The sequence below is a fragment of the Ambystoma mexicanum genome, chromosome 4p (genome assembly GCF_040938575.1).
Source record: "Ambystoma mexicanum isolate Mex_15411 chromosome 4p, UKY_AmexF1_1, whole genome shotgun sequence".
In the NCBI taxonomy this organism is placed as follows: Eukaryota; Metazoa; Chordata; class Amphibia; order Caudata; family Ambystomatidae; genus Ambystoma; species Ambystoma mexicanum.
In genome coordinates this window covers 560,711,205-560,732,372 of record NC_090927.1, presented here as the reverse complement: position 1 = coordinate 560,732,372, position 21,168 = coordinate 560,711,205, and positions in this window count along the sequence as shown.

Sequence of the window (21,168 nt, the reverse complement as noted above, 5' to 3'; positions counted from 1 at the left end):
TGCCAAATATGGGCAAAAGGCGCTTTTTCTGCTTCTCATGGAACTTCTTAGGATGTGACAGCTCTCGGCCTGGGGTATCTGGACGACTCCCTTTGTGCTATGTTCATGAGTGCTTCATGGAAGAACCTGGAGTCGCCCCATATCTCTGAATCTCCCATGAAGGAAGTGCAAGCAAAGTGCCACAAGCTGCATCAGATCAGTGACTGCCTCTGCTCCCCTCCTCTCACTCTCAAGTATTGCTTTACATATGTTGACTGTTGCATTTTTATGGCGTAGAATGTTCGCGAAATGTACAATATAATGAGGGAACATCCATTGGGGAAATAAACATCTGGTGTGCATAAGACCCTACTAGTCATATATATGCTTGGAATGTTTGAAGAGTGAGACAGTAACACTTGGAATACTTCTGAAATTATGACAAGTGTATTACTCTACTCCAAAACCTGAAAACACAAAGAAAGCATTGAGGGAAGAGTTTGATTTAAAGCCAGGTTGTGTGACAGTTGTTGGTGATAAAATTAAAAGTAAGCCCAATTAGTGTTGGCAACAAATATCAAAAGCTAAAAGGCAAAGCGCAAATAGCGTGTTCTTTGAGCTGTAACCTGCACCTGAGGACTTCGATCACGTTGCAGATTTCTGTGCATGGCCAGAGAAGAATTTTCATGTGCCTTATTCTCTGATTCTACCCATAAAGGCAGTGAACCCTGAACAAATCAATGAGAAAGAGCATCGACAGAAACACAAAACATAGGTTTCTGCCTGACTGGGAATCACACGTTAGGTATTGCTCCCTCTCCAGGCCCAGAGAAGTAGGTTTTCATGTCTTGAATACCCTATTTTCTCCCCTCCCCTTCTACTCCCCTCTTTCTCTCCCATAGCACCAGATGAGGTGTCTAGACAAGTCCTCTCTATGAATGTCTCCTCCAAAAAGGTGCTCTCTGCTCCTCCAGAACTATCAAGGACAACATTGTCTCCCTTGTGACAGCCTTAACCGATGTCTGCAATCACTCATTTGCCCCTGACTCTTTCCTGATACCACTAAAGCACTCTCTTGTGCATCCCCTTCTCAAAAAGCACTCTGCGAACCACCGCCTTATCCCCATTACCCCCTTCCTGGGAGAACTCCTGTAGAAGCTAGCTTCAGAGCTGCCAGAGGTACGAAAACTGCTATACTGAACAGCCGTGAAGACTTGCTTTCAAATCTCAATTCCAACTCTCCATCTGTACTTATCCTTCTGGATCGTTCCTCTGCCTTTGACACAGTAAATCATGTCACCGTCATGAATTGGCTCTGTGACTTCCTTGGCATCACAGGCCTAGCACTGAACTGGTTGGCCTCTTTCCTCTCTGACCGACCCTCCCAGGTTCTCCCCCGCCACACTCTCCACCTGCAGCTACTCTCAAGGTTCTATCCTCTTGCCATGGCTCTTCAACATCTACCTTGTCCCCCTGGCCCATCTAATATCCTCCTTCTCGCCACTGTTATGCAGATGACACACAGCTCTCCTTCAAGCTTCCCTCTACGTCCTTCGCTTCCTACTCTCTCATCCCTGACTGTCCAGTGATTAGGAACCGACATAAAGCACATTTATAATATATAGAATAATATGGGCATTTACTTACTAACATCCAATCTGCAAGTTGTGGTACTGTTTTTTTTTAGAAATATGACAACGTATTTTGTTTGGTTATTAACCCCTGATGCACAGAAGTTTTTTGGGAACGTCTTATACATTCTTCAGGTAGAGTTATTTTGTGAATAAGGTAACTAAAGCTGGTTCTTTGTGCACTTCGGTCCATTACATAATTTTTGGATAAGTGAGTTCGGGGGATGTTTATGTGATGGTGTGGTGATAGTACAGTGTGATTGTGTGGGTGGATGTATGTGATTGTGTTTAGATGCTACTGACAATTCCCAGGTAACTTCATGATTTCGTAACAGGTCTCCATTGTCTTTTACCTCAAACACAGGCCTGGCAATTCTCTTAGGTGCCTTACTGTGTCTGATCCTCAATAACCTGCATTTTGATAAGTGTGGGTTTGATACTCCCTAGTGATCAACAGCCCACAATAAGTCAGTAGAGGGGAGCATGTGTCCAGGAGACTCTGGTTCACCTTCAGGTGTGGGCTAAAGAAGTCTAAGCAGGTCCAGGGCCCGAAGGTGGGACAGAGGCTTCCTGCTCGGAGTACAAACACTTTGTGACCAGGTTCTCATCATTGTCTGCATCCATGGTGTCACAGTTGATGTTAATGCATCCTTTCTGATTGTAAAGCATAGCTACAGCTGCCACTATTGCTTACTTGAGATCACTCTTGCGAGTGAACCCAGCCCCCATCTGTGGTATGATGCACAGCGGGACACAAATGCCCCACCCCTGCCACACACACACACACACACACACGTACACACACACACAGTTTTACTTCCACCACCTCCTAATAGAGAACCTGTGGTGCCCACTCCAAGGATACTATAGTAAAGAAAGACCGATTGCAGCCTCAGGTTCTCGTTGACCATAGTTTCCTGCTCAGTGAAACAAAGACAGACAATTACAATTAATTTTATCTTAGTTAAATAATCATTCTTAAATGTACTTATTTCAACGAAATATAATTCTAAATGTAAGCAGTAACATTCTGGCAGTCCTTCATGCTGGCAACTTTCCAGGGTCAGAATAATGCTTCCCTTACCTCTTTGAATGCAAAACGCTGGAGGTTCTCTCTACCGTTTTCAGGGCTGTACTTGTTGCTTTCAAGGGAGATCCCAATGCTTTTGTTTTACGCCTCAGCCCTCAGAGCCTGCCCTCGCAACCCTACCTTAGGTCTCCCAGTTCCAATTTCCCCACCCCAAAACACTTAGCAGTCTTCAGACCCTTCTAAAAAAATTGCTGTGCAATGTTTTCTGCCTCTTGGTGCTATCCTCTAGTGTGTCAATGATTGAAGTGTCCCACCGTTCCGTTACCCTCCCACTTGCTCATGAGCGTGCAGAACGGAAACTCCTTTAAATAAATAGTTACATGTTATTTGTATGATGCGTCTATGATATTAAATAATGTTAACTGTGAAAAAATATTGTAATAAAGCAATGTACACACCTCTGTGTTTTACTTCTTCTTAAGTTTACTTCAGGTTCTTTAGTTACATATTACAGGATTAAGACATCAGGAATAAGACATGAATAACACCGGCACCCATCACCCAGGGAGGGAGGGACCAACTGATTCAACATAGAACACTCACCAAAGCATTCTCCCACTCATACATCAACATTTCACAGGCACTCAGGTGACATCATAAATCACATGACAAACCACAGCAGACTAAACAAGCACTTCACAACACATATAAAGGTGACTATTTACACATTGCATGCTGTGGAGGGACAGAATGTGTGCCCACTTGAGTCCCGAGGGCAGCATGGCAAGGTGGGCATCAGAGACATGAAAAGGGTGTCACAGGCAATGAAAGCAATAACCTCTAAGGTAATGATATGACATGATACGATATGTCATTTGTAACGCACCTATACACAAGTGTTTCAAGGTGTGACAAGGCAAGGAAGGGGGAGCAGAGGGAGGACAGAGACAATGATCTTACCTTGCCAAGTGACATTGAGATCGCGCAAGTGCAGGGGAAAGGGCAGGGGAAAAGTGCCAGGGGAGAGCGGAGGGGCAGTGCTGTACATGTGATCAAAACAATAACAAGAAGTGCGGCCAGCAGGTGACAGGTGCAAGGGTAAGTGCAGACAGCAGGTGTCCAAAGATGCGTGTAGGGGGACTGTAGGGTTACAGATACAGACCCAAGTGCAAAGGTTGCTGGGAGACAGTGTGGGTGTGAAACTGGGTGGGCAGGGAGATGGGCCTGAATTCGAAGGTAGCCAGGTGACCAGTGCGGTATCAGACAGGAAATCAGCAGGGGAGAGGAAGAGACGAGGCAAAAGCAAACAGGAAGGTCTTGATGTGCTTCCTGACCAGAGATGGGTCTCCTCAAGTTTCAGAGAGGCAGGGAGGCTGTTCCAGAGGGAGGCCCCAGCCACAGAAAGAGATCTATCACCAACTCGTTGCTTGGAGAAGCAACTGACCCTGGGGGAGTTGGTGGTGGAGGAGCAAAGAGCTTGAGTAGGAAGGTATTTTCGAAGAGAGAGTTGGAGGTATTGAGGACCCAAGCCCCAGAAGGGCTTGTGGACAATGCAGAGGGTCTTGAACCTAATCCTTGCAGCCACTGGGAGCCAATGCAGAATTTCAATGCTGGAGAGATACGATCCCTGGTCTTGAGACCAAGGACAAGTCTCGCAGTCCTGTTCTGGATGATTGCAGCGGGCGGAGAGTAGAAGCAGGCAGATTTAGAAAGAGGCTGTTGCAGTAGTCCAGCCTAGAGAGAACCAGAGCTCTAGAGAGTGAGCTTTTGCAGGAAGGAGAGGAAAGGAAGAATACCTCTGAGGAGGTGCAGTTCGTAGTTTGACTTATTAGAGACATCAGAGATGTGAGGAGAAAAGGAGAGTGTGGAGTTGAAGATGACCCCAAGGTTTTTAGCCTCACCGGTGGGAGCATGAAGATGGCCAAGGGAGGTCGGCCAGTGAGTCACAGGAAAGGAGGGTGCAGGTGTGCCGATAAGGAAAATCTCTGCCGTTAAAGGCAGAGATCGTTGGCGGCACACCACTCCTGGATAGCAGACAGACAGTCAAAGAGAGAAGGAGAAGAGGTGGCAGAGGGGAGCCTGAAAACGAGCAGCACAAAAGTGGAAACGCAGCAATGACACACGTGGAAGCGTAACATGCTCTTACAAGCATCATTAAAACCGTGTTCTGACAACTATGACACTTCGACGGGGCTCCTGCAACACAGTTGCCTCCATAGCAGAGCTGTCTCTATGAGGCACTCATTCTGCATCACAGAGTCCGCGGATACCTCTAAATGATATTCTTTAAGGTTTCTAAAACAGCTAAAAATGTATGTAGGCAGACCTAACATGGAAACATCATGTCTACTTTGGTTAACTTTTTCACCTGCAGCGATATAACCAACGCCTGTATTATATAATTATATTGCATCTCTATCGACATGAGCTGTTCTTTATTAGCAAAAGCAAAGAAAAACGGACACTCGTTACCGAATTCTGTCGACATTTCTTATGAGCTTTAATTGAGGAAAGGTATTATGCAGCAATCTAGAACATAAAAAGAAAATGCCAACGTCTCATTCTTTAAAAATAGATTTTTTATATGCTCTCTAATACAAAACAGTATTGGATTTTATATGCTTCATTTCATTTTTATATGAATAAGGAATAAAGGGTAGGCTCCATCTCATTTTTGGCAGGCACAGTTCTGACAGATGTACTGTAGTTAGGGTTCAAAGTGCGTGAATGTGCACAAGTGTAGCAAATGAGCTTTTACAGCACATGTACTTTAACCCTCACAAATGTCAAACAATCCTGACACCTTCCATTTTGTGTATTGAAAATGCTGGACAGTTTTGTGAATAAAGCCTCGTGAATGTAAATGAGCTGCCCTGCTAACTAAAGGAACGGCATTACTGAACGGCTGCCAAAAACCAGAACAGCAAAGAGTAGATTGGCTGTGCTGCATTAACATAGAAAACTGAATATGAAGTTCGGAATACAATTTTCAGGTGAAAGGCCTGCTGGCGTATTTCGTGATGCTTCTAATAGAATAACGTCAGCCAAATTGAAATCAAAATTATCTAGGCTGCGACTGCCCACATCGCAGCAATACACTCCAACAAAATTACTTATAAAGATCGTTTAAAAATCTACATCTGTGTGTTAAGTGTGACATTTTTACATGCATTGAGAGAATTAAATGTATGCCAGGACTGAGAGGTAAAACAAAATTATGGCGTTTAACCTTGAAAAGTTTACAGCTCTTTTTTCAACTTCGAGAAACAAAGGTTCTATACTATGCCACAAACAATCAGAGAAGTACACTCAGAATGGCTGGCATTATGTTAGAATTGAAAATGCACAATCGTTGCTAATCCCGTCTGCAATTGTGCAATTACTTAAGGTGTTGTTTACGTGTGTGGAAGATGGGCACACGAGGGGAAGGTGAGGATACCAAGGATAGGGAGGGACGGAAGGTGGTCAAGAATTTTGGGAGACATGGTGCCGGGGAGTGGATACGAGGTTTTGAGGCAGCTTAAGCGGTGTTGGTGATCATTCTGCTTAGGTGGTAATGCGAGCTGTATGGGTAGGGGATTAGGGCCCTTACAGGCCCAACAGAACTAGACAGATAGTACGCTTAGCGTGCTTGCCATTAATGTTGGACTCTTGAAGCAGAAGATGCCTGAGTGATGCACTTAAGAGGGAATCAAACAGTAATGGAGTAAATAGAGGCCAGACAGTTTGTATACCATAATGGCCAACAGCCAACTCATGCTATAAGAAATTGTGAAAGGTAGGCATCTCACCATCACATGATGTCCCCGCTTGAGGGTGGTGATAGCGATGGGGCATGGCATCACCTCTCTTTGTTCAGGTGGTCGTGTGTTGCCCTGGGGCACAGGGTCATCCTGGCTACAGAGGTTGTGTCAGTTACATGGGCATTAGAAGCCAATGGGGGTCAGGTTGCTCAGCCTGCTACCACATTGGCTGCCACCTCACTTCCTGCTTGAGAAGTGTGCAAGGGAGGGAAACCAGCTCTGCCTAGTGCTAATAGTCTAATTAACAATAAAAGTCTACAATTTGAGGATTGGCCATCTCCTTTCATTACATTTCAACAAAGACGACAGTCTTCCAAAGGCTGTTCATCTACACCGTGCTTTGAGGCTGTACCATTGGTTGGAGGCACTATATAAATATTATAATATATCATCATTATAATGATTATTTAGCAATGAACACCGTATATGGCGACATTGGAATCCATGGCCCTCGTAATCAGTGACACGGTCCTGAAAAAAAGTGCTGGTAACAACAGTTACCGGCACCTTTTCCAGAGATGGTCACTCCGAGGCTACCGATAGGGGCTGTGAACTACCGGCAGGCCTGACCTGTCGGAGTTGAGGCCCCTAGCAGCAGATTTATCACTGAAGAACCGGCTCCATTACTAAAGGTGCAGTGCGTCAGTGTTCCCATTACATGGCGGGAATGGGAAGTTATCGTTCCTCCGCTGCCCGTAATATCCCAGTCTTACTGGAATATGGAGTGGCGGACACAGAAATCTGATGTTGCCGGTAGTCCGCCCGTAGCGCTGGTGTCCTACTGGCAACCTTACAATGAGGCCATGACTGTGTTAATATTGATATGGGGCAGAGCATAACATCACCATATCAGTCAAAAATGAGCACATTGATCATACAACACACCTCTTGGTTTTTTGAGTTATTTGCAATCTATGCCCCAAGCACCCTCAGTTGTTTGAAACAGAAACATCTACCCATCAACACTTGTCTCACCACCTGTTTATATGGCTTACACTCACCAACCGCTCTCTTCATTTCACCCACACACCTACTAATCATGTTATTTGAAAGAGCTCACCATCCCCTCTCAAGCTCCATTGCCTCTTGCTCTCAACCATACCTTTGTTGCTCTAAGCCAACACCTTTCTCATCCCAATTTCCTTCCTCTCATTCCCACCCAACCTTATGTCGCTCCTTTCAAACACCCATCCCCTCTTTCACCGCCACCCTGTTTTTTACTATCCCAATAACCCTCGCCCTCTTCCTGACATCAATCTATCCATCTCTAGCTATCACCATCCCACATACAGTGCCCATCCATTTCTATTGCTGACACAGTCAGTCCCACCCTATCTCTCCTTGCCGTGCACCCTTCAGTCCCTTTATTTTCTCCAACCTAGCCACACACTTACCTCTATCTTCACCACATGCCCCCCTCACCTGCTGACAACCAAACACCCATTTCACTACCTCACCCTTACAACCAAGGCCTACAAAATAATCTTCCATTCCCGTCCCCCACTGTAAGTCAAACACCCTTCTCCCACATATAAACCAAGCCCTATCTGGTGCACTATTTCCACCACGGAGATGTATTTCATCCAACCAAGTGCACTCTGCCAATTGACTGCATTCACCCCTACACATTTGAAAATAGAGAATATAATGCCATATTGCAACACTGGCACACCCATAAAACCTTGTAGTCTGGTGATACGGCTGGCAGCTTAAGCTCCTCTCAGCTGCACAACAACACCTACATGCACACACCCTTCTTGGAACACATACCAGGCCACAGCATCCTACCGTTCCGAACTGGACCGGTACAATGAATTACTTGCCCTTTTCCAGGATCATTTATGCATACACACCTACCTAATGATCATTTATCACACCCCAGAAAACACAACCAGTTCACAAGTCCCTCACCACCCTACCAAATAGGGTTGACCACATCGCCATCAGTTCTGCACTCCTGGTTCCCACCTACTCCCAAATAAATTGTATATCCACATTAAAGTATTCAGAGCACCAGCTGAAGCCACCTTCACAATAGCACTTTCTTTCAACACATCCTACCTCAACTTTCGTTCTGGACAAAGCTACCACTGACAAACCCTCTGGATAAGACTGCTCCACATTTACATACCATACCAGCATATGCTGGCATCCTCCACATTGAAAGATGACCCTCCACCAATTTACAACAATGCCAACCCATCACCCCTCCCAGATACACCTCACCGTAACACCAATCCAGTATATTATACTGAGCTCCTAACCCACAATGCACGCCCAAATTCCCCACGATTCTACACGACTTACCCGTAACCTGTGACCCAACAGCATTGAAACACACATCCCACCTAGGTATAGCACAAATTCAAACTATCAACAAACATTCTGGATCCCAGGACAATGCTGTAATGCATGCATGGAATATTAACCAACTCACTGATGACTGTACAGCCGGCCAGCATACACACACCACCACAGACCCATCTGACAACCCACACTAGACCAGCCTTCATCAACTCACTAACGTATTACTAATAAACACACCCTGCTCCTATTCATTGGTACAGTTAGGGAGGCATAACACACCTGAGTGACATGGCTCCCACATGTTCTCTCTTCCTGCCAGACCACTTCCTCCTGTACCATTTTGCAAAATATACAACCGACACACTAGATCTCAGATCCCCTGATGTGCCATCTTTCCCTCACCCTGACACCATCTTGTACCAATCTGAGTTTCCTCTGTGCACTGATGATAGTTTGCTTGATCTTTAATAATCAGACTTTTAATATCTAATTCCTCCCCATAGGAAACAGTCCTACTTCCTGACAACTTCTACTTACACCACACTATCATGCCTACTCTTGTTTAAATATCAAATGTTCACAGTTGGTGGACAATATCCTCCTTGACCACCAACTCATAACCATTCTTGGGGAATTTGACAGTTGGTTTGACCTCAGTAATTAATGAACTACTATATCCACAACCAGTAACCTTGTTACCATTCAGCTAAAGCAGTAGGTCAAGAGATATCCAGAGGACACTCTGAGTGGTCTTCCTTTCTCTCACTTCCCTGCGGAAACCACCTAGCACTTCTGTTTAAGATACTCGGATGTCAGCCATATACACTTGGATCTTATTACACCCCATCTTCTAACGCATATGCCATTCAGTATCCTCAAGATCATACTCAACTACTTTTGACCAAGCTACTCCTTAAATACATCCAGTATAAATTTCCCAAACCTCCCTAATGACTCCACAGAAAAACAAAATTCTTAGCTGAACATTTAGATCATCTTACCAGTCTACAGACAAAGGGCCTGATTCCAGTTTAGCAATTGTGGTACACATCCAACAATGACAACTACCAATGTGCTAACACACCTCCAAACTGCGAGATTCATTCCCATAGCTATTCTTTAAAGCCTGCTTTTGTGTGCACACACAAGCAGCACTGCATGCAGTAATTAACACATGTGGTAAATACCAAACACCATGGATGCTTTTCATGACTTGGAATAATGCAGGCCTTCCGGTTGCCCAGTATTTACCACATAGTAAATTAGTTTGCCTGTATTACTGGAAGTAATACTGCCAAACTCATAATCAGGAGGCCCAACGGTTTTTTTTTTTTTTTCGTACCAGTACAATCAATACAGAAAGGTAAATGCGGATTTCTCTCTACCAATGACTTCCAAAAGGAAATCTTCAAAAATGCATATCAACTTGTGAACCACAGAGCACTTAATAATTGTCAACTTTAGCAACCCTTCTAACCCTTGTAACATAAACTAAGCAATCACTATATCTCTGACATAGACATAATTGACTAGTCTCTGACCTCACAATGAGTATATTGCACATCATATCATTTAAAATCTCATGAACCCACACCTAATCTAGCTATCATATGTGGAAGATGGACATTTCATTTGGCACACTAATTTACTGTTTCTACAACAATTTTTGAGAAATCAGTAGTTGGTTGTGTAAAAGCCTAGTGTCACCAGGTGTTTCTGTTCCAACAAAATGGAAGTTCCTGACTGTGAATGGTCGGAGATATGTAGAGTTAGTGCTGTACAATGTATAACATGTCTAGTGGTGATGCAGGTCACCACTGATTCTCTGTTCTCAATACCTTCCCTGGAGTATAGTGCCCAGTCATTTCCTGACTCAATTTCATAATCACAGGTATATAGTGTTCAGAAGCTCCTTTGCGACAATTCACCTTCACAGGATATATCATCCAACTCTCTATTTCTAATTCATCCAGGTGGATAATGCCATGCCCACCCTTTCCTGTTCTGGGGTTCTAGTTCTCCAGATCACCCCCAAGGGACATGGTGCTCCCGTCACTCCTAAGGGATATAACAACCTTCCCACTAACAATGAATATCATGCCCTTCTAAAAACAATGAGTGCCGTTCTCACTGGCAGCATGAATCACTTTAGGTTTTTCAGGGGCTGTTAACTTCCTCAACATCAGCATCTTCAGAAGCTTCCCCACTTGTAGCAGGACTGTAAAGGTGTTATAGTTCCTTCAGTCTGTAATCCCTTGTAAGTCTCTCTTGCTGCACTCCTAGGATCTTTCATTATGGGGACCGTCCACAGACCTCCTAACACAAACTTGGACAATATACAATGTGGACCACCATTTCTGTCTCACTGTGGTCCACCAGAGAAAAGGGGTGGGATTTAACCCACTATTTAAGACTATAATTGTATGTAAAATCCTCCCGGTTGGGGAAGACAGGACTAGAATGGATAGGGACAGTCCACCAACCAGAGGACAAGGAGGGTGTTAAGAAAGACTGCCCAAAAGAGGATAGTGTGTGTTATTTGGGAAAGGTCAGAGGGTGTTGAGGTTACGTAGCAAGAGGCTAGCAGAAGAACAGGCGAAGGAGGGGATTGTGGAAGCCATTTGTAGAGTAGGTGAGACATTGGTTCATTAGTGCAAGTGGTACCGTGTTTTGAGTGTGCATGAGAGGGTTTAAGTGTATTTAGGAAGTGTGAAAAGTGACTGTGAAGTGATTGTGTGAGTGAAAGGATGATGCTTAAGTAGATGGAGGGGTGGGGTGGTAATTTGGATGTGGGAGTAGTAGTACTGAGGAGGGAGTAGTAGTGTGGAGAAGGGAGTAGTGATGGGGAGGAGGGCGCAATAGTATGCAAGAGTTAATAGTCGTACTGAGGAGGGAGTAGGGAAGTAGTTGGAGATAGACTTGGAAGGAGTGAGAACATTTGGGAGACGCAGGGAGAAGTGAAGAATGGTGGAGTTGGGAACGGGAGAGTAGTGAGAGTAGAACACCAGAGGATGAAATAGGCCAAAGAGTATGTAAACATGACAGATTGCAGAACAAGTTGGACAAAGTGTCTTGAAGGCACAAACCTCTTTGCCCTTTAGACCACTAACCACCGGATAGTGTAGGGACAGTGAGGAAGTCCCGGGGGAGGTTAGATAGATAAGGTACAGGCCCTTGTGTTTTCCCCTTCCAGTGTAAGATAGAATTTAGACAGCAGGGGGAACAATTCAGCATATACCTTGTGTTTCTTCACTCGCAAGAGGCCAAGGTAAGAGCAAGAAAGGCTCCTCCTTCTCCCTCATAGCCAATCAACCAGGGCAGCCCTCTGCCCGGCAGCCCCTGTGGCTAAGGGCCCCAACGCAAAGGGCATTTCCAACAGAGGCAGCTCCAGATAGTGTCTGCAGGTGTCAGCAGGGGAAGCCAGTGGCCAGCCATCAACCAGCAGCTACAATCAAGGTAGGAGTGGCCTGGGTGGGTAGTAGAGCAATCATTCGACCCTGGAAGCCCTGCCACTTAGGAAACTAGCCTACACTGTGATAGTACTGTAAATATTAGTCATCCTCGTACCCCTAGAAAATTGTTTCAGATTGTCTTGTAGCACATCTAGAAAGTACCACACTTTCAGACCTTGCATTTTTACATACATAGACAGATACTATTGTACAAAACCCAGCCTTCTATGCCACATATCGGGCTCTCAAATCTAGGCGTCTTTCGCTCTTGTACTCAAACTGCATTGTAAAACCTAGGCCTCTCTCCCACTATACATGACTCTCAAATCTAGTTGTGTTCTGCTCTTGTACTCAAACTGCATTGTGAAACCTAGGCTTCTGTCCCACTATACAGGACTCTCAACTCTAGGTGTGTTCTGCTCTTGTACTCAAACTGCATTGTGAAACCTAGCACACTCTCTCCCACTTTACAGGACTCTCAAATCTAGGTGTGTTCTGCTCTTGTACTCAAACTTCATTGTGAAACCCAGGCCTCTCTCCCATTATACAGGACTGTCAAATCTAGGCGTGTTCTGCTCTTGTACTCAAACTGTAATGTGAATCCTAGACCTCTCTCCCATTATACAGGACTGTCAAATCTAGGTATGTTCTGCTCTTGTACTCAAACTGCATGGTGAAACCTAGGCTTCTGTCCCACTATAAAGGACTCTCAACTCTAGGTGTGTTCTGCTCTTGTACTCAAACTGCATTGTGAAACCTAGGCCACTCTGTTCCACTTTACAGGACTCTCAAATCTAGGTGTGTTCTGCTTTTGTACTCAAACTGCATTGTGAAACCTAGGCCTCTCTCCCATTATACAGGACTGTCAAATCTAGGCGTGTTCTGCTCTTGTACTCAAACTGCATTGTGAAAACTAGGCCTCTCTCCCACTATACAGGACTCTCAAATCTCTGCTCTTGTGCTCGGACTGCATTGTGAAACCTGGGCCGCTCTCCCAATATACAGGATTCTTAAATGGAGGTCTGTTTTTCTCCTGTTATATTTTTCCCCTGTTTCTCTCCTGTATCTAAACTGCTTTTTGATTTCTAAGCGTCTATCCCACTTTACAGGACCCTCACATTCGAGAAGTCTCAATCATAGAAGTTTGATACCCAGACCCAGACTGTAAAGCTCAGTGAAACATTGAGTCAACCACGCAACTCGACCATTTAAGGCCACAGCCCAGATAGTTACCATGCCACACACTGGCCAAAACAGAGCAGCACGCTGGCACACCAGTAGGCACAATGAGACACACCACAGTCAATCCCGACCCCCACCAACACACAGCCCATCCCCCCACCATGGCGCACCTTTAGTGTACAACCCTCATCCCCCTCCTTTCCCCTGCCCTCACCATACCATCCCTCCTCAACTTGTACCACTCTCCCCCACCCGTAGAACCCGCTCTGCTCAACTAAGAGCGGCAAGATGGAGAGAGGGATTAGAGAACCTTCCCCCCCGGAACACACTGGATGACGCAGAGAGGCACGTAATATGCCCACCACACACCAACCCTGTAAGCAACCACCCACTGACACCTCTCACTCACACTGTCGCCAATCAACTACACAACACCCCTCCTCCCACTTCCCCAGCCTTAGCGCAGCAAGAGCAACTCTAGCCAAAACCCCTTACACCAGAGAACCTCCCACTGTCACCCACACACTCATGACTGCTCATAACCTAAGGAAAGGACCAGACCAGAGGCATCTTATGCCCCCCTTTGCATCGCCCACCCTCCAACACAGTTCACAACCACTGCCAATGCAGTATAGGAGCAAAACCTCCCCACCCACACCTAACACAGTCCTAGCTCTATTCCCCTCCACTTCCTCTCCCCCCACTCCAGTTGTTTCTTCCTCTCCACACTCCATCTCCACCGCTCACTGTGTCACTCCCTCTGTACTACCAGCCCTCACATCAGACTCTGCTGTGCCCCCCAACCCTACCCACCAAATATCCTACACCCTCATCAATGCCAGGTCAAAAATCCAAAAATAAACTCCACATCTATGGCCTCATCACAGATGAAAACCCAGACATCCTATTCATTAAAGATACCTGGTTTTCTGATGACTAGGAACCAATCGCTCACAAGACCTTCCCACCTGGCTACATCCTCACTGTCCAAAACAAATCACAAAGGGGAGGGGGGCTCGCTATATTACACAAACACCAATTTGAGCTAATAACCAAGCACACCTCCACCAGCACCACAAACTACGAATCCCTCCTGGTAAAACTCCAACTCACACCCTCCACCTCACACAGTGTCCTACTGATCTACAGGCCCCCTGGCTGTAAACAAATGTTTGCAGAGACATTTGGTGAAGCACTGGCGGCCAACCACATCCTACGCCCAACACTCACCATCCTAGGGGACTTCAACATATGCTTTGACTCCCCATCAAACTCTATGACCAGGTCACTCACAGACAATCTAGAGTCACTCAACCTAAAACACCATATCTCCACACCCACCCACACAAGAGGTCACATCTTCGATGCAATGTTCAGCACCACAAACATTTCTCCCCAGCCTCTCTACCCCATTTCATGGACTGATCACTCAGCACTGTATTTCTTCATACCTCTGAGTACAGCAGTCAGCGCTCATGGCCCATCATGACCACCGCCAACCCCCATCTACTGTCCCATTTTGGAATAAAGTGGTAATCAACCCAGATCTGGAGCTCTCACTCCGCAACACTCTCAACTCCTTTTTCCTCCAGGAAGGACCTCCAGCAATAGAATCCTTCTACCTCTGGCTTACAAAGGCCCTCACGTCCCTCATTCCATCAAAACATACATCCAGGAGCTCTGGACCAACGCCTAGGTTGTTCACTGCCAATCTTAAATCACTCAAAACCCTCAAGAACTGTCTCGAACAGGCTTGGAGAGCCGACCCTTTGACCCAGAACAAAACTGCCCTAGCAAAGACAACCAGAATATACAGATGGGAAATCAAAAAAAGAGCAACAAATCATTCTACGGGAATTGAATCCTAAATGCTTGCAGAGTAAGGAACTAAATAGAATCATAGCAGAATTCAAAACCCCTTCATGCTCGCACCTGCCCACTCCAAGCTCCCAAGCCCTATGCAACACCCTTACACTCCACTTCCACAATGTCGCCAAAGAAATACACTCCGCCATCATTTCTAAACTAAAACATACACCGCTGCCGCCCACTCGCCCACAGGCCTCTGCACAAAACCCCTCCTAGACACATTTCCTTGACTCGTCACACCCATCACACACTAAGAATTCCTCTCACTTGTAGCTGTCAGCCGCCTGTCAGGCTCCCCTGAAGACCCCTGCCCACCCTCAATGCTCAAAAAAATACTAACCTCCACCTGTGCAGGTAACATTCCACGCACAATCTTTAATCACTCACTCAAATCAGCATCTTTCCCGAAAGCCCTAAAAACATCCTTCTTCAAACTCACCCTCAAAAAGCAGACTCTCCACCCAATCCTCCCCAAAGCTACTGGCCTATCTCCAACACGCGTTTCATCACCAAACTGATTGGCCACACAGCATACAAACAGCTTGGTCAATTTTCCAAAGACAACAACCTCCTAGACCCTGCAAAATCAGGTCTCAGACGACTAAGGGAAACAGAATCTTCCCGAGTCTCTATCTGGGACAACCTAAAAAGAACAGCCGGCGCTGAGGGCTGTGCAGTTCTCATCCTGAAAGACCTCTCTGCAACCTTTGAAACCATCAGTCACTCCATCCTACTAGACAGACTACAGACACTAGGAATCAGAAGCACAGCTCTTTCTTGGATCTAAGCCTTTATCTCTAACTGATTGCAAATCATGCACCTCAACCAGTTCACATCCAGTAAGTAAAGGTGTCCCCCAAGGATCATACACATCACCCCTAATCTACAACTTCTACATAGAACCCTTGCCCGCAATCATCTGCTCGTACAATCGTACATGCTACAACTATGCACACAGCACCCAGATCATGCTCAAAATCCCAAAATCTGAAGGCTCTGGCAGTACAGACTTGTCGTCATGCCTCTCTGATATTGACCACTAGATGACATCCAACCATCTCATCCTAAACCCTGGGAAAACAAAAATCCTAGTTTGCAGGAAAACAGCATGCCTCCCCCAACCAATGTAGTGTCCCAAACCACTAGGATAAGCTCCAGCAATCTCCAACATGGTAAAAAAATGTGGATGCACGTTGGACTCAGACGTATCTCTCACCCAACACACCACCATCATATCCAAAACCTGCTTCAACCACCTACGGATTCTCAGGCGTATTTTCCCTTCCCTCACCTATCCCCACCACTTCTCGGCCATCAACTCCATCATCCTCTCCCGCCTAGACTACGCAAACCGTCTCTAAGTAGGAGCGCCGACTTCCCAACTCTGGGAAACTCTGAAGGATCCAAAATGCAGCAGCATGCCTTCTCATTAACCTGCCAGCCAGAGAACACATCAGCCTGAGAGTCTTCCACTGGCTCCCAATTGCTCGACCCACCACCTTTAAAGCCATGTGTATCACCCACCACGCAGTCCACAACACCGGCTCAGAATTCCTCCAAGACACAATTGTTCCCTACCAACCCACCAGGAACTTCAAATCTCGCACAGCATTCCATCTAGTGATCCCACCACACAGCTCTGAAAGGCTTGGCGGCTCCTCCTTCTCCGTCCAAGCACCAATCATCTGGAATTCCCTACCACCACACATTTGCAACATTGAAAACCACCTGAAATTCAGGAAGGCCCTTAAATCCTTGCTCTTCCCAATACTCCTGATCCATGGTACACCAAGACTACACCACTACAACACCCCGGCACCAATTACAACACACAAGCTTGCAGTTATCGCAGCAGCTTGCCTAATGCACCATCGCTCCATGCATAACAACATGTACCACGCCGACAAGTACACCAGGTAAGCCAGCAGCATTCACTGTGTAACTCCTGACACACTATAACCCCACCCACAACAACATTCCCACCCAAAATGTACTCCAGGTAAGCCAGCAGCCCTCCGTCTGGCACACTTGCAACAATCTCACTGCGCCCACCGCTCGTCAGACCCTTCCACAAGAGAGACCACAAACAATGAGATAAACAGCTCAAGGTAGCCCACACCCATGACCAAGACACAGTGCCATTTACCCACCCACACTGGGTGCATCCTAGGACCCTTCCTCACCAGAGAGACCATGAATGATGAGACGAGACCACAGCATCTACTCTGAATGGGGATCACAAATGCTGAACAACTCTGAAGACCATGGTACATGAATCCCTGAAGACCATCGGTATGTTTGATGTTGGACATGCATTGGAGGGACAAGGCCTCCATGTCCTTGTTCTGTACTCCTTGTATCATGTGTGTTCTGTGTTATTTTCTGCACAGGGGTCCATGTGGGACTCCTGGCAGTGCAGCTCTTTCTCTTTTTGGTTGTGGTGAACAGACCCTTGTGATACCCTTATGGCAATGGAATAGCCTATTCTAACTCAGATATCTGTAGGTTTCTAGCCCACATGATGCAAGAATACTTAACCAGCCTACTCTTTAGCTATCATGGTGCCCGTACTTCACCCGATTACCAATATATCAAAACAGCCTATTTCAGTCTAGCTGTCACTTGTGTATGTATTGCTATCATTTTTGTATGTATTTCGCTAGTATGCCACAAAACTAAAACCTCAAGAACCTCCCTGAGGCCCTTAAAATCCCCCTCCCACTAACTATATCCACACACTGTCACACAAGCTAGTGACCGTGCTCCACCGAGCCACCAGCTCATGCACCTGCCTTCTCAACCCAGTACATCCATGGCACGTCTACAGCTTATGATCTTCACACTCATTATGTATCTCCATAACATCGACACCACTTCGGTACACTTTCAAAAAGCAAAGATGCAGCTCCTAAGAAGCAATCCACTAATCCCCAACACACCTCTTAGAGCCACTGGCTCACCTCATCCCACTGCATTCCACTTCACACAAATTCCTTGTAACTTCAGCCGTAGAAACTACCTCCTAGAATACCACACCCACCCTCTCTTTGCTTGCAACACCATTAACAACACCCAAACCACATCACGCACTAACCTGCCCACAAACCCTCACAATAAAATAAGCACCACCTCTCTTGATAAGCCTAACCTTCATCAAGGCACTCCGCAACCCGCCATCAACAAACTTAAATGTGCTCTCAAAAACACCAGATCCCTCGTAGCACATGCACTTGAAATAGCAGACCTCATGTTAGCCAACATCCTAGACCTTCTGGCAGTCACTGAAACATGGCTAGATCCAGCAGCAGGGCATGCCATCATGCTTGCAGTTCCAATGACTACACCATCACCAAAGCCGACAGGACAACCAGCAAATGGGGAGGAATTGCCTTCATTTCCAAAACCCATCTCTGCCTAAGAGAATTCACTTCTCTACCGTTCCCATGAGGAGAACGTATTTCCGTCAAATTGCCCCTCTTTGCCCAAAGTACACTACTGATACACCTGATCTATAGACCCCCAGGCCCCAACTCAACATTTGAAGAGGACATCTCCAACCTACTTTCCCACCACACTAAACCAACAACAAAAATACTACTTCAAGGGGACCTAAACTTAGGATACAAAGACCCCTTAGACTCACATTCCCTAATCGTAGAAATATCCAACCTCGAATTAGGCTTTAAACAACACATATCATGACCCACCCATTGCAAAGGCAGAACTCTCGACTGGGTGGCTAACCAAACTGCAATCTGAACATACTCTCGAACAACCCTTGTGCTTGGTCCGACCACCATATTATCCACTTCAAGCTAGAGTCCTCCCCACACATCCCCCCCTGCGACTGCCCAAGCTCCCCCAGCATCTACCAGGAATAACAAGTCCATCACCTTAGAGACCCTCCGTCCCCTCACCAGCCTATCATCAACCCATCACCTGCCACTGAACCAGATCCAGGAGCTCTAGTTAACATGTTTAAGAATAATCTACCCATAAAAGCTAGAAAAGCCAAACAACCCAATCACCTAAACAAATGGTTCACCCCAGAACTGAAAGCATTGAGGAAATCTAAAATATCTGCTGAAGTCATCTGGAAAAAAAAAAACATCTCCTCAAAACAAAGCTCTAATCAAGACAGCTGCCGCCACCTACAAAAAAGCCATCATCAAAACCAAAAGTGACACATTGAACAAAAGGATACAAAATGCAAACTCCAATGTGAAAGAACTTTTCACCATTCTCAGGGATTTGGAATCACCCATACCCCCCCGTCAATATACCTTTGACAAAGATGCCACCTGGTGTGCCAAGATCCAAAAGGCACTACTAGACAAAATAGCTACACTCCAGACCAAAATAGAAGCTAAAAGAATCGTAGCCACGAAAGGTACAACTAACTCTATCCAAACCCACCAACCGTGTCCTAACAACACTGATCTCTTTGAATTCTCTCCTGTCACCATTACGCAGGTAGAACCCATAATTGCCGACCTCAAACCCTCTAAATTCCAATGGGACATTTGTCCAGCGTCCATCATCATAAAAGGAGTCAAAGACTTTGCCCCCTTCATCACAACACTCATCAACACCTCCTTCGCCTCCTGCACGGTACCTAAGAACCTCAAAGACACCTGGGCCAAACCTCTTATCAAGATACCCACCCTAGACCCAAGCATTCCCACAGAATACAGCCCCATCACCACCGTCCCATTCCTGCTAAAAATCCTCGATAAAGCAGCTTACATCCAAATTCAGAACCACCTCGAAACGCACAACTTTCTAGGCCTCCGCCAATCAGGATTCAGACCTAGACACAGGACTGAGACAGCCTTTCTAGATCTGAAGATCCAAATGGATGAGGCCAGAGAAAAATTCCACCCCTCCCTCCTCTTACCCCTTGATCTCTCTGCAGCCTTCGACTTAGTCGACCATAATATCTTAACCACACACCTAACCACCTCAGCCTCCTCACTTAATGCAGCCAAATGGATCCAATCCTTCCTATCCGAAAGATCCATGAGGTTTTTTTCCAGACACTGCCTCAGCAGACCATCGTCTATCACGTGTGGAGTTCCCCAAGGCTCCTGCCTCTCCCCCACTCTGTATAACATCTTTACTAAGATCTTATTCAACCTCCTGGATGACATGAAACTCCCATACACCAACTACCTTTATGTTACTCATTTCCACATCACGCTCTCAGGCTCATACGAAAAGGATTCCTCCCACCGTAATAAAATTTACAGTAAAATTCAAGACTGGATGGCCAAGCACGGGCTTTGTCTAAACAATGACAAAACCGAGCTCCTACTCATTGGCTCCAATAAATGCCTTAACAAACTCAACCCTAAATACAATTCATTCAATATAGATGGAAACATCATCAAGGTCTCCAAAAACGCCAAAACACTAGGTGTCTACCTCGACTCCACCCTGTCACTTTCAAGACAGGTTAATGCTACAGCCTCCTCTTCAGCCTACACCACTAAACTAATAACGGCCTGTAGACCCTATCTACACAAAGCTGTATCATATTAGAGAGAGCTTTGACACCATCTAAACTTGATTACTGCAACTCCCTATATTTAGGTACCAGTAAACAAAACATCCACAAACTCCAAATTTTGCAAAATAACACCATCAGAGCAGCCCTCAACATACCACGCACCGACCACATATCCCAAGCAAGACAGATTGCCAATTGGCTCCCCATAAAAGACAGAATCACCTTCAGATCTCTCATGATCACCCACAAATGTCTCAGCAACACCGCCCCTAAATACCTGGTTGACAAATTCAGCACTAAGACCTCTTCTAGACCCACCAGCGTGAACTACGCACACTGCCTCAACATCCCCAAATATAGACTCCAAAAATCAGGCGGTACCAGTTTCCCAGTCCTAGCGGCTAAA